Raw genomic sequence first — 12,957 nt, forward strand, 5'->3', positions numbered from 1 at the left:
AGCACTATGGAGGACTACAATGGAAGGAAAAAGAACACAATCTTCACACCTGCACCAAGACGCAACACAAAATTGGACAGATATATTGAAAGCTTCCGGTTGAGAACTGCATCTCTGCTCAACACACAGCAGAAAAAAATAAGGTATAACCTCTCACACTTAGAAAAAAACGCTATAAAAAACTTAAGAAATAATGAAAATATTACCATTAAGCCTGCGGACAAGGGAGGAGCAGTGGTGATCATGAATACACAGGACTACATCACAGAGGGAAATAGACAATTATCAGATCAAACTTATTACAAAAAACTGGAAAAGGACCCCACCCAGGAATACACTTTGCAACTTAGAAAACTAATTAAAACATTCCCTAAACACACACAACATAAACTGGACAAACTGGTGCCCTCTAATCCTAGCATAGGGACATTCTACATGCTCCCAAAAATCCACAAACCAGGGAACCCAGGAAGACCAATAATAACAGGCATGGACACTCTGACTGAGCAAATATCGGGCCTAGTGGAGAATATAGAAGCCTTTAGTTATTAACACCACTAGCTTTATAAAAGACACCACTGATTTTCTTAACAAAATCAGCCAGATAACAGAATTGCCAGAGGATACTATACTTGTGACAAAGGATGTGGAATCCCTGTACAGCAATATTCCACATAAAGATGGTATTGATGCCTGCTTAAACTTTCTTTCCTCTGACAGCCCTAACCAGACATATAGTGCTTCTACAGTCAGTAAACTTACAGAATTTATACTTACTCACAATTATTTCAACTTCAACCACTCCATCTACTTACAAACCATGGGAACAGCCATGGGCACCAAAATGGCACCACAGTACATAAACCTCTTCATGGCTGACTTAGAACAGAGATTCTTAGCCACTCACCCTCACAAACCCTTCAAATACATTCGCTACATAGATGATATTTTCATCATATGGACAGAAGGAGAAAAAAAACTTGAACATTTTCATAAATCATTTAATCTATTTCATGCATCAATCAAGCTTAAAATTAACTTTTCTAGAGACTGTGTCAACTTCCTGGATACAACAATATCCATCACAAATGGCAAACTGCACTCATCTGTATACAGGAAACCAACAGATAGATGCAGCTACCTCCACAGCTCCAGCTCCCACCCCAATCACATTAAAAATCAGTCAGGCTACAAGATACCACAGAATTTTCTCAGATACCAAGGACCGTGACAAACACCTCATCACACTGTCCCAATCATTCAGAGAAAAAGGTTACAAAACAAGGATTATAAATAAAAAAATTAACTCTGCCCTCAATACTCCATGTGAACACTTACTACAATACAGGGAGAAGAAAAACATATCACGTATCCCACTAGTAGTCAAATACAACCCTGCTGTGGAAGGGATACGAAAAATCATAAAATACTTACAGCCACTACTCCTAGAGGATCCCACACTCAAAAAAATCTTTCCAAAACCCCCAATCCTGGCATACAGACAACCACCTAACCTAAAGCAGAAACTGGTACATAGGAAGCTACCCCTTGAGAAAAAGAACACTCAGAATGGAACCAAGTGCTGCTATAAAGCTCTCTGTAAACTGTTTCAACACGTTTGTGAAAGCAGCACAGCAAATCACAATAATAAATCCTATAACATTAAAGGGGCATATTCATGTATATTTGCAAATGTGGTATACATGATACATTGCACTGCATGTGAAGTGGGATGCTATATTGGAGAAACAAGCCAAAAACTGCACCTTCGGATGAACGTACACAGACACTTAATCAAAACCACTGTGAAACAAAATACTGCACCCCTGTTGGTCACCATTTCACCCAACCTGACCACTCCATCCAAAACCTCAAAATCAAAATTCTCAGAGGCAACTTCAAAAACACCATGGAAAGAAAAACCTTTGAAATGAAAAGGATAATGCACTTCAACTTGTTTAATTCTGGACTAAATGTGGATTCTTAACACATTATCAAAAAATTTTGTAATGTACTTTCATTTAGTCAATTACATTGTATATTCCAGAATCCACATTCTTTATACATAGGTACACAGGTAAGTCTATGTCCACACTTTTGTCTTTTTTAACTTTTGTATTCCCCCTGTATATACAATTTCACATCTTTATAGATATTGATTCAATGTTGATATATAACTTTGTGTCAGTATATGCTGTATGGGCTAGATTTATTAAAGCCCTACGGCTACAAGTTCTCACAAGAACTTGCTCGCCGTCATTTATCAAGCAGCGGTCACCAGACCTCCGCTTCCTTAACCTCTTCGCCACCTCTAATTTTGTGAAAATCAATCTCCTCGGTCTAGTCAGACCGAAGAGATTGACTGCTCCTGCCCGCGCGTGATTGGCTGTGCGCGGGCAGGAGGCGGGATTGCACGCAAGCTCAAAATTGCGCTTGTGTGCAATGGCGAATACTTGCGGGTAATTTCACCCTGCCACAGGCGAGCTGAGGCGTACAGGGGAGCGTATACTCGCCCCTGTACGCCTCAGCTTTAATAAATCTATCCCTATGTATAGCTATATATTTCCCCTGTGTGTTCTCCTACACTGGACACTGTCTGCCTGTTACCTAAGCCCTCCTCATGAATGTTATGACACCTCCTCATCTCCCTGCACTTTCTGTCTTCTTAGCTATTCTGTGTTTTAAGATATAATCTGTAAATTCCATTGAATTGGTCAGTATTGCTTCAGACTTGATAAAGGAAAGAAAGCTTGTCAACTTATAAATGTATAGTTAGTCCAATAAAAAAGTATCATTGCTCAATGCAATACTCTTGTTATTTTGATATCTAAATCTCTGGACTAACACAGCTACTCCAATCAACGTATATATATATATATATATATATATATATATAAAACAAGAGTATTGCATTGAGTAATGATACTTTTTTATTGGACTAACTATACCTTTATAAGTTGATAAGCCTTCGGAAGAATGTCCTCCTTTTTCAAGTCTGAAGCAATACTGACCAATTTGATGGAATTTACAGATTATATCTTAAAACACAGGCTAATACAGGGGAATTTAAGATAGTCAAAAAAGGAGAAAGGAAAGAAAGAAAAAGGAGAATAAAAATAATGACATAGGGGGGTAGTTATCAAGCCGTCTACTTTTCTGGCTTCGCCGGCCCAATACGCCCGCCTAAGCTCGCCTACCTTCGCCGCCGCGGACCTTGAATACGTTCGCCTAAGTTATCAAATAAAGCTGTCAAAAAGCCGCGGGGCGATGAGCAGCGGACTGTGACAGTTATCACTCATCCGATCTCGCTGCCCTTCGGCTTTTTCCCAGCTTTATTGCTAGCCTGTCACTAAGCACTCACACTAAACTGCACTGTTCTACCCCCTATACCGGCGCCCCCGGAGCCCCCCGCAACTAAATAAAGTTACTAACCCCTAAACCGCCGCTCCTAGACCCTGCCGCAACTCTTATAAATGTATTAACCCCTAAACCGCCGCTCCCGGACACCGCTGCCACCTACAGTATACCTAGTAACCCCTATCCTGCCCCCCCTACACCGTCGCCCTCTATTATAAAATTATTAACCCCTATCCTGCTGATCCCGCACCTCTCCGCAACTAAATAAATAGTTTAACCCCTAAACCGCCGCTCCATGAACCCGTCGCAACCTATATTAAACCTATTAACCCCTATCCTGCCCCCCTACACCGTCGCCACCTATAATAAATTTATTAACCCCTATCCTGCCCCCCACTACGCCGCCGCCACTGTAATAAAATTATTAACCCCTAAACCTAAGTCTAACCCTAACGCCCCCCTAACTTAAATATTAATTAAATAAATCTAAATAAATTAACTCTTATTAACTAAATGAATCCTATTTAAAACTAAATACTTACCTTTAAAATAAACCCTAATATAGCTACAATATAAATAAGAATTATATTCTAGCTATTTTAGGATTTATATTTATTTGACAGGTAACTTTCAATTTATTTTAACCATGTACAATAACTATTAAATAGTTATTAACTATTTAATAGCTTACCTAGCTAAAATAAAGAGAAATGTACCTGTGAAATAAATCCTAACCTAAGTTACAATTACACCTAACACTACACTATACTTTAATAAATTATTCCTATTTAAAAATAAATACTTACCTGTAAAATAAACCCTAAGATAGCTACAATATAATTAATAATTATATTATAGCTATCTTAGAATTTATATTTATTTTACAGGTAACTTTGTATTTATTTTAGCTAGTTAGAATAGTTATTAAATAGTTATTAACTATTTAATAACTACCTAGCTAAAAGAAATACAAAATTACCTGTAAAATAAATCCTAACCTAAGTTACAATTAAACCTAATACTACACTATCATTAAATTAACTAAATAAACTACCTACAAATAACTACAATTAAATACAATTACATAAACTAACTAAAGTACAAAAAATAAAAAAAGCTAAGTTACAAAAAATAAAAAAATAAGTTACAAACATGTTAAAAATATTACAACAATTTTAATCTACTTACACCTAATCTAAGCCCCCTAATAAAATAACAAACCCCCCAAAATAAGAAAAATCCCTACCCTATTCTAAATTAAATAAATTTCAAAGCTCTTTTACCTTACCAGCCCTTAAAAGGGCCATTTGTGGGGGCATGCCCCAAAAAGTTCAGCTCTTTTGCCTGTAAAAGAAAAATACAACCCCCCCCAACATTAAAACCCACCACCCACATACCCCTAATCTAACCCAAACCCCCCTTACAAAAACCTAACACTAATCCCCTGAAGATCATCCTACCTTGAGTCGTCTTCACTCAGCCGAGCCACCGATGGAACTGAAGAGGACATCCGGAGCGGAAGAAGTTAATCCTCCAAGCGGCGCTGAAGAAATCTTCCATCCGATGAAGTCATCATCCAGGCGGCGCTGAAGAAGTCTTTGATCCGGCCGATGTCATCTTCCAAGAGGCGCTGAAGATGTCTTCTATCCGGGCGAAGTCATCTTCCAAGCCGGGTCTTGAATCTTCCTTCCGCCGACGCGGAACCACCTTCTTCACCGACGGACTACGACGAATGACGGCTCCTTTAAGGGACGTCATCCAAGATGGCGTCCCCTCAATTCCGATTGGCTGATAGGATTCTATCAGCCAATCGGAATTAAGGTAGGAAAATCTGATTGGCTGATGGAATCAGCCAATCAGATTCAAGTTCAATCCGATTGGCTGATCCAATCAGCCAATCAGATTGAGCTCGCTTTCTATTGGCTGATCGGAACAGCCAATAGAATGCGAGCTCAATCTGATTGGCTGATTCCATCAGCCAATCAGATTTTTCCTACCTTAATTCCGATTGGCTGATAGAATCCTATCAGCCAATCGGAATTGAGGGGACGCCATCTTGGATGACGTCCCTTAAAGGAGCCGTCATTCGTCGTAGTCCGTCGGTGAAGAAGGTGGTTCCGCGTCGGCGGAAGGAAGATTCAAGACCCGGCTTGGAAGATGACTTCGCCCGGATAGAAGACCTCTTCAGCGCCGCCTGGATGATGACTTCATCGGATGGAAGATTTCTTCAGCGCCGCTTGGAGGATTAACTTCTTCCTCTCCGGATGTCCTCTTCAGTTCCATCGGTGGCTCGGCTGAGTGAAGACGACTCAAGGTAGGATGATCTTCAGGGGATTAGTGTTAGGTTTTTGTAAGGGGGGTTTGGGTTAGATTAGGGGTATGTGGGTGGTGGGTTTTAATGTTGGGGGGGGGGTTGTATTTTTCTTTTACAGGCAAAAGAGCTGAACTTTTTGGGGCATGCCCCCACAAATGGCCCTTTTAAGGGCTGGTAAGGTAAAAGAGCTTTGAAATTTATTTAATTTAGAATAGGGTAGGGATTTTTCTTATTTTGGGGGGGTTTGTTATTTTATTAGGGGGCTTAGATTAGGTGTAAGTAGCTTAAAATTGTTGTAATATTTTTAACATGTTTGTAACTTATTTTTTTATTTTTTGTAACTTAGCTTTTTTTATTTTTTGTACTTTAGTTAGTTTATGTAATTGTATTTAATTGTAGTTATTTGTAGGTAGTTTATTTAATTAATTTAATGATAGTGTAGTGTTAGGTTTAATTGTAACTTAGGTTAGGATTTATTTTACAGGTAATTTTGTATTTCTTTTAGCTAGGTAGTTATTAAATAGTTAATAACTATTTAATAACTATTGTAACTAGCTAAAATAAATACAAAGTTACCTGTAAAATAAATATAAATCCTAAGATAGCTATAATATAATTATTAATTATATTGTAGCTATCTTAGAGTTTATTTTACAGGTAAGTATTTATTTTTAAATAGGAATAATTTATTAAAGTATAGTGTAGTGTTAGGTGTAATTGTAACTTAGGTTAGGATTTATTTCACAGGTACATTTCTCTTTATTTTAGCTAGGTAAGCTATTAAATAGTTAATAACTATTTAATAGTTATTGTACATGGTTAAAATAAATTGAAAGTTACCTGTCAAATAAATATAAATCCTAAAATAGCTAGAATATAATTCTTATTTATATTGTAGCTATATTAGGGTTTATTTTAATGGTAAGTATTTAGTTTTAAATAGGATTCATTTAGTTAATAAGAGTTAATTTATTTAGATTTATTTAATTAATATTTAAGTTAGGGGGGCGTTAGGGTTAGGGTTAGGTTTAGGGGTTAATAATTTTATTACAGTGGCGGCGGCGTAGTGGGGGGCAGGATAGGGGTTAATAAATTTATTATAGGTGGCGACGGTGTAGGGGGGGCAGATTAGGGGTTAATAAATTTATTATAGGTGGCGACGGTGTAGGGGGGGCAGGATAGGGGTTAATACATTTAATATAGGTTGCGGCGGGTTCAGGGAGCGGCGGTTTAGGGGTTAATACATTTATTATAGTTGCGGTGGGCTCCGGGAGCGGCGGTTTAGGGGTTAATATGTATAGAGTAGCTTGCGGTGGGCTCCGGGAGCGGCGGTTTAGGGGGTAATAACTTTATTTAGTTGCGGCGGTGTAGGGGGGGTCAGATTAGCGGTGTTTAGACTCGGGGTACATGTTAGGGTGTTAGGTGCAGACAGTTCCCATAGAAATCAATGGGATGTCTGGCAGCAGCGAACTTGTACTTTCGCTATGGTCAGACTCCCATTGATTCCTATGGGATCCGCCGCCTCCAGGCTGGCGCTTTGAAAACCAGGTACGCTGGGCCGTAAAAGTGCCGAGCGTACCTGCTAGTTGTTTGATAACTAGCAAAAGTAGTGAGAATGTGCCGCACTTGTGTGCGGAACATCTGGAGTGACGTAAGAATCGATCTGTGTCGGACTGAGTCCGGCGGATCGAAGTTTACGTCACAAAATTCTACTTTTGCCGGTCTCGAGCCTTTGATAACTAAGGCGAATCAGCCTCACCACAAATACGCTGCGGAATTCCAGCGTATTTGAGGTTGACGGCTTGATAACTAGGCCCCATAGGCTTACCTGTGTACCTTTGCATAGAGAGTGTGGAATATACAATGTAATTGACTTACCTTACTTCCCGGATCAGACTGATATACTTCAGGAAAAATTTTCTCTGTGAAAAGCACACTGGTCTAAAAGAGGCTGCTTCGGGGTGGCAAATCACCATAGAACTAGCTGATGAGCTGTTGTTCGTTCCTGGTAGAGCGCTTCTCATTTTCATTTCAAAGTTTTTTTTCCATGATGTTTTTGAAGTTGCCTCTAAGAATTTTGATTTTGAGGTTTTGGATGGAGTGGTCAGGTTGGGTGAAATGGTGACCTACAGGGGTGCAATATTTTGTTTCACAGTGATTTTTGATTGAGTGTCTGTGTAAGTTCATCCGATGGTGCAGTTTTTGGCTTGTTTCTCCAATATAACATCCCACTTCACATGCAGTGCAATGTATCATGTACACCACATTTGCAGATATACATGAATATGCCCCTTTAATGTTATAGGACTTACTCTTGTTATTATCTGTGCTGCTTTCACAAATGTGTTGACATAGTTTGCAGAGAGCTTTGTTGCAGCGCTTGGTTCCATTTTGAATGTTCTTTTTTATCAAGGTGTAACCAAGCGCTGCAACAAAGCTCTCTGCAAACTATGTCAACACATTTGTGAAAGCAGCACAGATAATAACAAGAGTAAGTCCTATAACATTAAAGGGGCATATTCATGTATATCTGCAAATGTGGTGTACATGATACATTGCACTGCATGTGAAGTGGGATGCTATATTGGAGAAACAAGCCAAAAACTGCACCTTCGGATGAACTTACACAGACACTCAATCAAAAATCACTGTGAAACAAAATACTGCACCCCTGTAGGTCACCATTTCACCCAACCTGACCACTCCATCCAAAACGTCAAAATCAAGATTCTCAGAGGCAACTTAAAAAAAAACATGGAAAGAAAAACCTTTGAAATGAAAATGATAATGCACTTCAGCTTGCTAAATTCCGGACTAAGGGGTCCATTTATTAATATGCGGACGGACATGATCCGATATAGCGCATCATGTCTGCCGCAATACCACCCCCTGCAGATTCGTGGCCAATCAGCCGCTAGCAGGGGGTGTCAATCAGCCCGATCATATTCGATCGCGCGGATTTCTGTCCACCACCTCAGATGTGGCGGACGAGTTAAGGAGCAGAGGTCCGCTGCTAATTAACTTCCGCTTCAGCCGGAACTGAAGTGGAGTGGATCGGAAGCAGCATCCGCTGCTTATTAAATAGACCCCTATATGTGGACTCTTGTTTCTTAACCCATTATCAAAAAATTTTTCATATACTGTAGTCAATTACCTTGTATATTCCACACTCTCTATACATAGGTACGCAGGTAAGCCTATGTCCACATTTTTGTCATTATTATTATTATTCCCCTTTTTCTTTCTTTCCTTTCTCCTTTTTTGACTATCTTATATTCCCCTGTATACATAAATTCACATCTTTATACATATTGATTCCATGTTGATATATATAACTTTATGTCAGTATATGCTCTTTGTATAACCATATATTTCCCCTGTCTGCTATCGTTCACTGGACACTGTATACCTCTATCTCCTCATGATTTTTATGACACCCCCTCCTCCCCCTGAAATCAGACCTCTGTAACACTTTCTGTCTTTTCAGCCTGTGTTTTAATTATTATTATTATTATCAGGTATTTGTAGAGCGACAGGTTCTGCAGCGCTATGAACATAGGTGGTATATAAAAACGATTACAGGTATCAAATGGGGAGAGAGGGTCCTGCCAAAAGCTGCACTGTTGTAGTCGGCTCTTATGAAGATGAGCTAACAAACAGCTGGGCTCATAGGCTTTCATGCTATGGGGTTTTAGGGGATAGTGGTGGAGATAGGAAGGTTAGTGTAGGTTGTAAGCGTCACAGAATAGTAGAGTCTTCAGGGAGCACTTGAAGCTTTTAAAAATAGGGGAGATTCTTGTGGAGCGAGGCAGAGAGTTCCATAAGATGGGAGCCAATCTGGAGAAATCTTGAAGACGGGAATATGAGGAGGTAACAAGAGAGGAGGAGAGTAGAAGATCATGAGCGGAGCGACGGGAACGGGAGGGAGAGTATCTGGAGACAAGGTCTGAGATGTAGGGGGGAGCAGTGCAATTAAGGGCTTTGTGTGTCAGAGTGAGAATTTTGTGTTTAATCCTGGAGGCAAGAGGAAGCCAGGGAAGGGACTGGCAGAGAGGTGCAGCAGATGAAGAGCGACGTGCAAGGAAGATGAGCCTGGCAGAGGCATTCATTATGGATTGTAAAGGAGATAGGTGGCAGCTAGGGAGACTAGAGAGGATAGAGTTGCAGTAGTCAAGGCGGGAAAGGATGAGACAGTGGATTAAAATCTTTGTTGTGTCTTGTGTAAAGAAATGTCTAATTTCTAATGTTTTTAAGGTGGAAGCAGCAGAATTTAGCCAAGGACTGAATGTGAGGAGTGAAAGAAAGATCTGAGTCCAGTGTGACCCCAAGACATCGGGCATGTGAGGTTGGGGTAATGATGGAGTTATCAACAGTTATGGGGGGTGGAGATTTTGGAAGAATGGGGGAAAATAAGGAGCTCAGTTTTGGAGAGATTTAGCTTGAGGTAGTGAGAGGACATCCAAGATGAGATATGAGAGACACAGCTAGTGACATGGGTTAGCAAGGAAGGAGGTAGTTCTGGTGCAGAGAGGTAGATTTGGGTATCATCGGCATACAAATGATAATGAAACCCATGGGACTTTATTAAGGAACCTAGTGGGAACGTGTAGATTGAGAAGAGAAGGGGACCGAGTACAGAGCCTTGCGGTACCCCAACAGAAAGAGGTAATGGGGCAGAGGATGCCCCAGAGAAGGCTACACTAAAGATATGGTTAGACAGATAGGAAGAGAACCAAGAGAGAGCTGTATCACAGATGCCGAAGGATTGGAGTGTGTGGAGCAAAAGAGGGTGGTCGACAGTATCAAAGGCTGCAGACAGATCAAGGATGATAAGTAGAGAGAAGTGGCCTTTTGATTTTGCTGTAAGTAGGTCATTGGTAACCTTAACAATTTCTGTCTCTGTTGAGTGAAGGGGCGAAATCCAGATTGCAGTGGGTCAAGGAGGGAGTTTAGTGTAAGGAAATGGGATAGACGTGCATATACTAACTTTTCAAGAAGCTTTGAGGCAAGAGGTATTAGGGAAATAGGGCGGTACTTGGATGGGGAGGTTGGATCGAGAGAAGATTTTTTTGAGGATAGGTGTGACTAATGCATGCTTAAGAGATGTGGGAACTATAACAGTGCTGAGGGAGAGGTTGAAGATGTGTGTAAGTATAGGGGTAATGGTTGAAGATAGGGAGGGGAGTAGTTGTGAGGGGACAGGTAGTGAGGTGAGAGGATAGTATAAGGGCAGAAACTTCATCCTCTGTAACAGGGGCAAAAGAGCTAAATTTATGGCTATGTGGGTTTTGGATGATTGTGAGCTTTTGAGGGGGAGGGAGACCGGTAGTATGTTGAGAGATGATTTCATTTCTGACAGAGTCGATTTTGTTGTTGAAGTAGCTGGCAAAATCATGGGCTGAGATAAAAGTTGTGGTGGGAGGTAGGGGTTGGCGGAGAAGAGTATTGAATATGGAGAACAGACGTTTTGGGTTTGAGGAAAGAGTAGAGATAAGAGTGGAGAAGTAGTGTTGCTTATATAGAGTAAGGGCCGAATAGTAAGAGTTCAGGATGAACTTATAGAGAAGAAAGTCAGCAGAACTCTGAGATTTCCTCCAGTGTCGCTCAGCAGTACGGGAACATCTGCGTAGGTACCGTGTCAGAGGAGTATGCCAGCGCTGAGAATGAGTGTTTGCTTTCCGAGTTATGGTAGGTGGGGCCAGGTTATCAAGGACCGATGTAAGGGTGGAGTTATAGTGGCAGATGGATTCATCAGGACAGGAAAAGGAGGGGATTGAAGAGAGAAGAGGTTCGAGAGAGCTAGCGAGCTGTTGCTGATTTAATGACTTGATTCTTAAGGTATAATCTGTAAATTCCATCAAATTGGTCAGTATTGCTTCAGACTTGAAAAAGGAGGACATTCTTCCGAAAGCTTGTCATCTTTTAAATGTATAGTTAGTCTAATAAAAAAGTATAATTGCTCAATGCAATACTCTTGTTATTTTGATATCTAAATCTTTGGACTAACACGGCTACTCCAATCAACGTGACTAAATATATATATATATCTATATCTATCTATCTATCTATCTATCTATATATCTATCTATATATCTATATATATATATATATATATATATATATATATATATATATATATATATATATATATATATAAACATGCATACAGATACATCTTTAGCAATGTATCTGTATCTATCTCTCTGTTAAAGTACTTTGGCACCTGAGATCACTTATAACTTTTGTGTGCAATATTTTTATAAAATTATTTTTATTAGACAGTGTTATTATGAGTGTAACTGTACTTTGTAATGTATTTTTTATGTGTTTTGTGCTTTTGCAAAACCGCTTGAGCCTCACTTGTAATCTAGCCCATAATTGCTAGCTTGATACACTAAATAAAAGTTATGTCATATATTCCTGACTTCTACCCCTGACTTCTACCAGGATTATCTGAAGTTTATTCCATTGTAATTGTCTGTAGTGCGAAACAGCAAAAGAGAATATTGCTTATGATTAGAGCCTAATTTACTGTACCAGTAATTGAAGAGTTAATATCATAATTAAAGCAAAGCAAAGGAAAACCGTCCTTCTCTATAAAAGATTTTTACCAGCTTCATATAAATAATAAAATCAACACCTACAAGCAACCTCCGCCTTTTGTAATTAACTCTGGCCTTGTTAATGTATCCTGCACTTGAATTCTGCTTTTTTATGATATCACATTTTCCCAGGTGACAAATAACACACATCTGTCAGTACATTATAAGGATTAGCTTAGTAAGTTGTGTTGAGGAGTGTATCTCTATCTAAAGCAGCTACTGACCTATTAGACATATGTCAGTGTTATAATATCTTGCTCTCCCAGATTTCCTGCTAATTAAAAATATGTTTACACGTTACAGTTTGCTTCTTTTTGTTACACAAACATTGCATGAAAACTGAGTAATGTAAAGAGGTTAAATGTCTATACAGATACGTTCAAGCAAAAAGGGGTTCATTGCTGGTGCACCCAAAAGTTAGAAGAGCTCAAAGATATGAGGTCTCAGGTGTTAGATAGAAAAAAGGCAGGCAAAGCGCTTTAACATAGAGATACATAGATTAACGTCTGTATATATATATATATATATATATATATATATACAGTATATGTATGTGTGTGTGTGTACATATGTATTTATATGTGTATATATGTATTTACAGACATATATACATATATAAACACATAAATTCATATGTACACACATATAGACGTATACAGTCATGGCTAAAAATATTGGCACCCC

This window comes from Bombina bombina, chromosome 2 (assembly GCF_027579735.1).
Source record: "Bombina bombina isolate aBomBom1 chromosome 2, aBomBom1.pri, whole genome shotgun sequence".
Classification (NCBI taxonomy): Eukaryota; Metazoa; Chordata; class Amphibia; order Anura; family Bombinatoridae; genus Bombina; species Bombina bombina.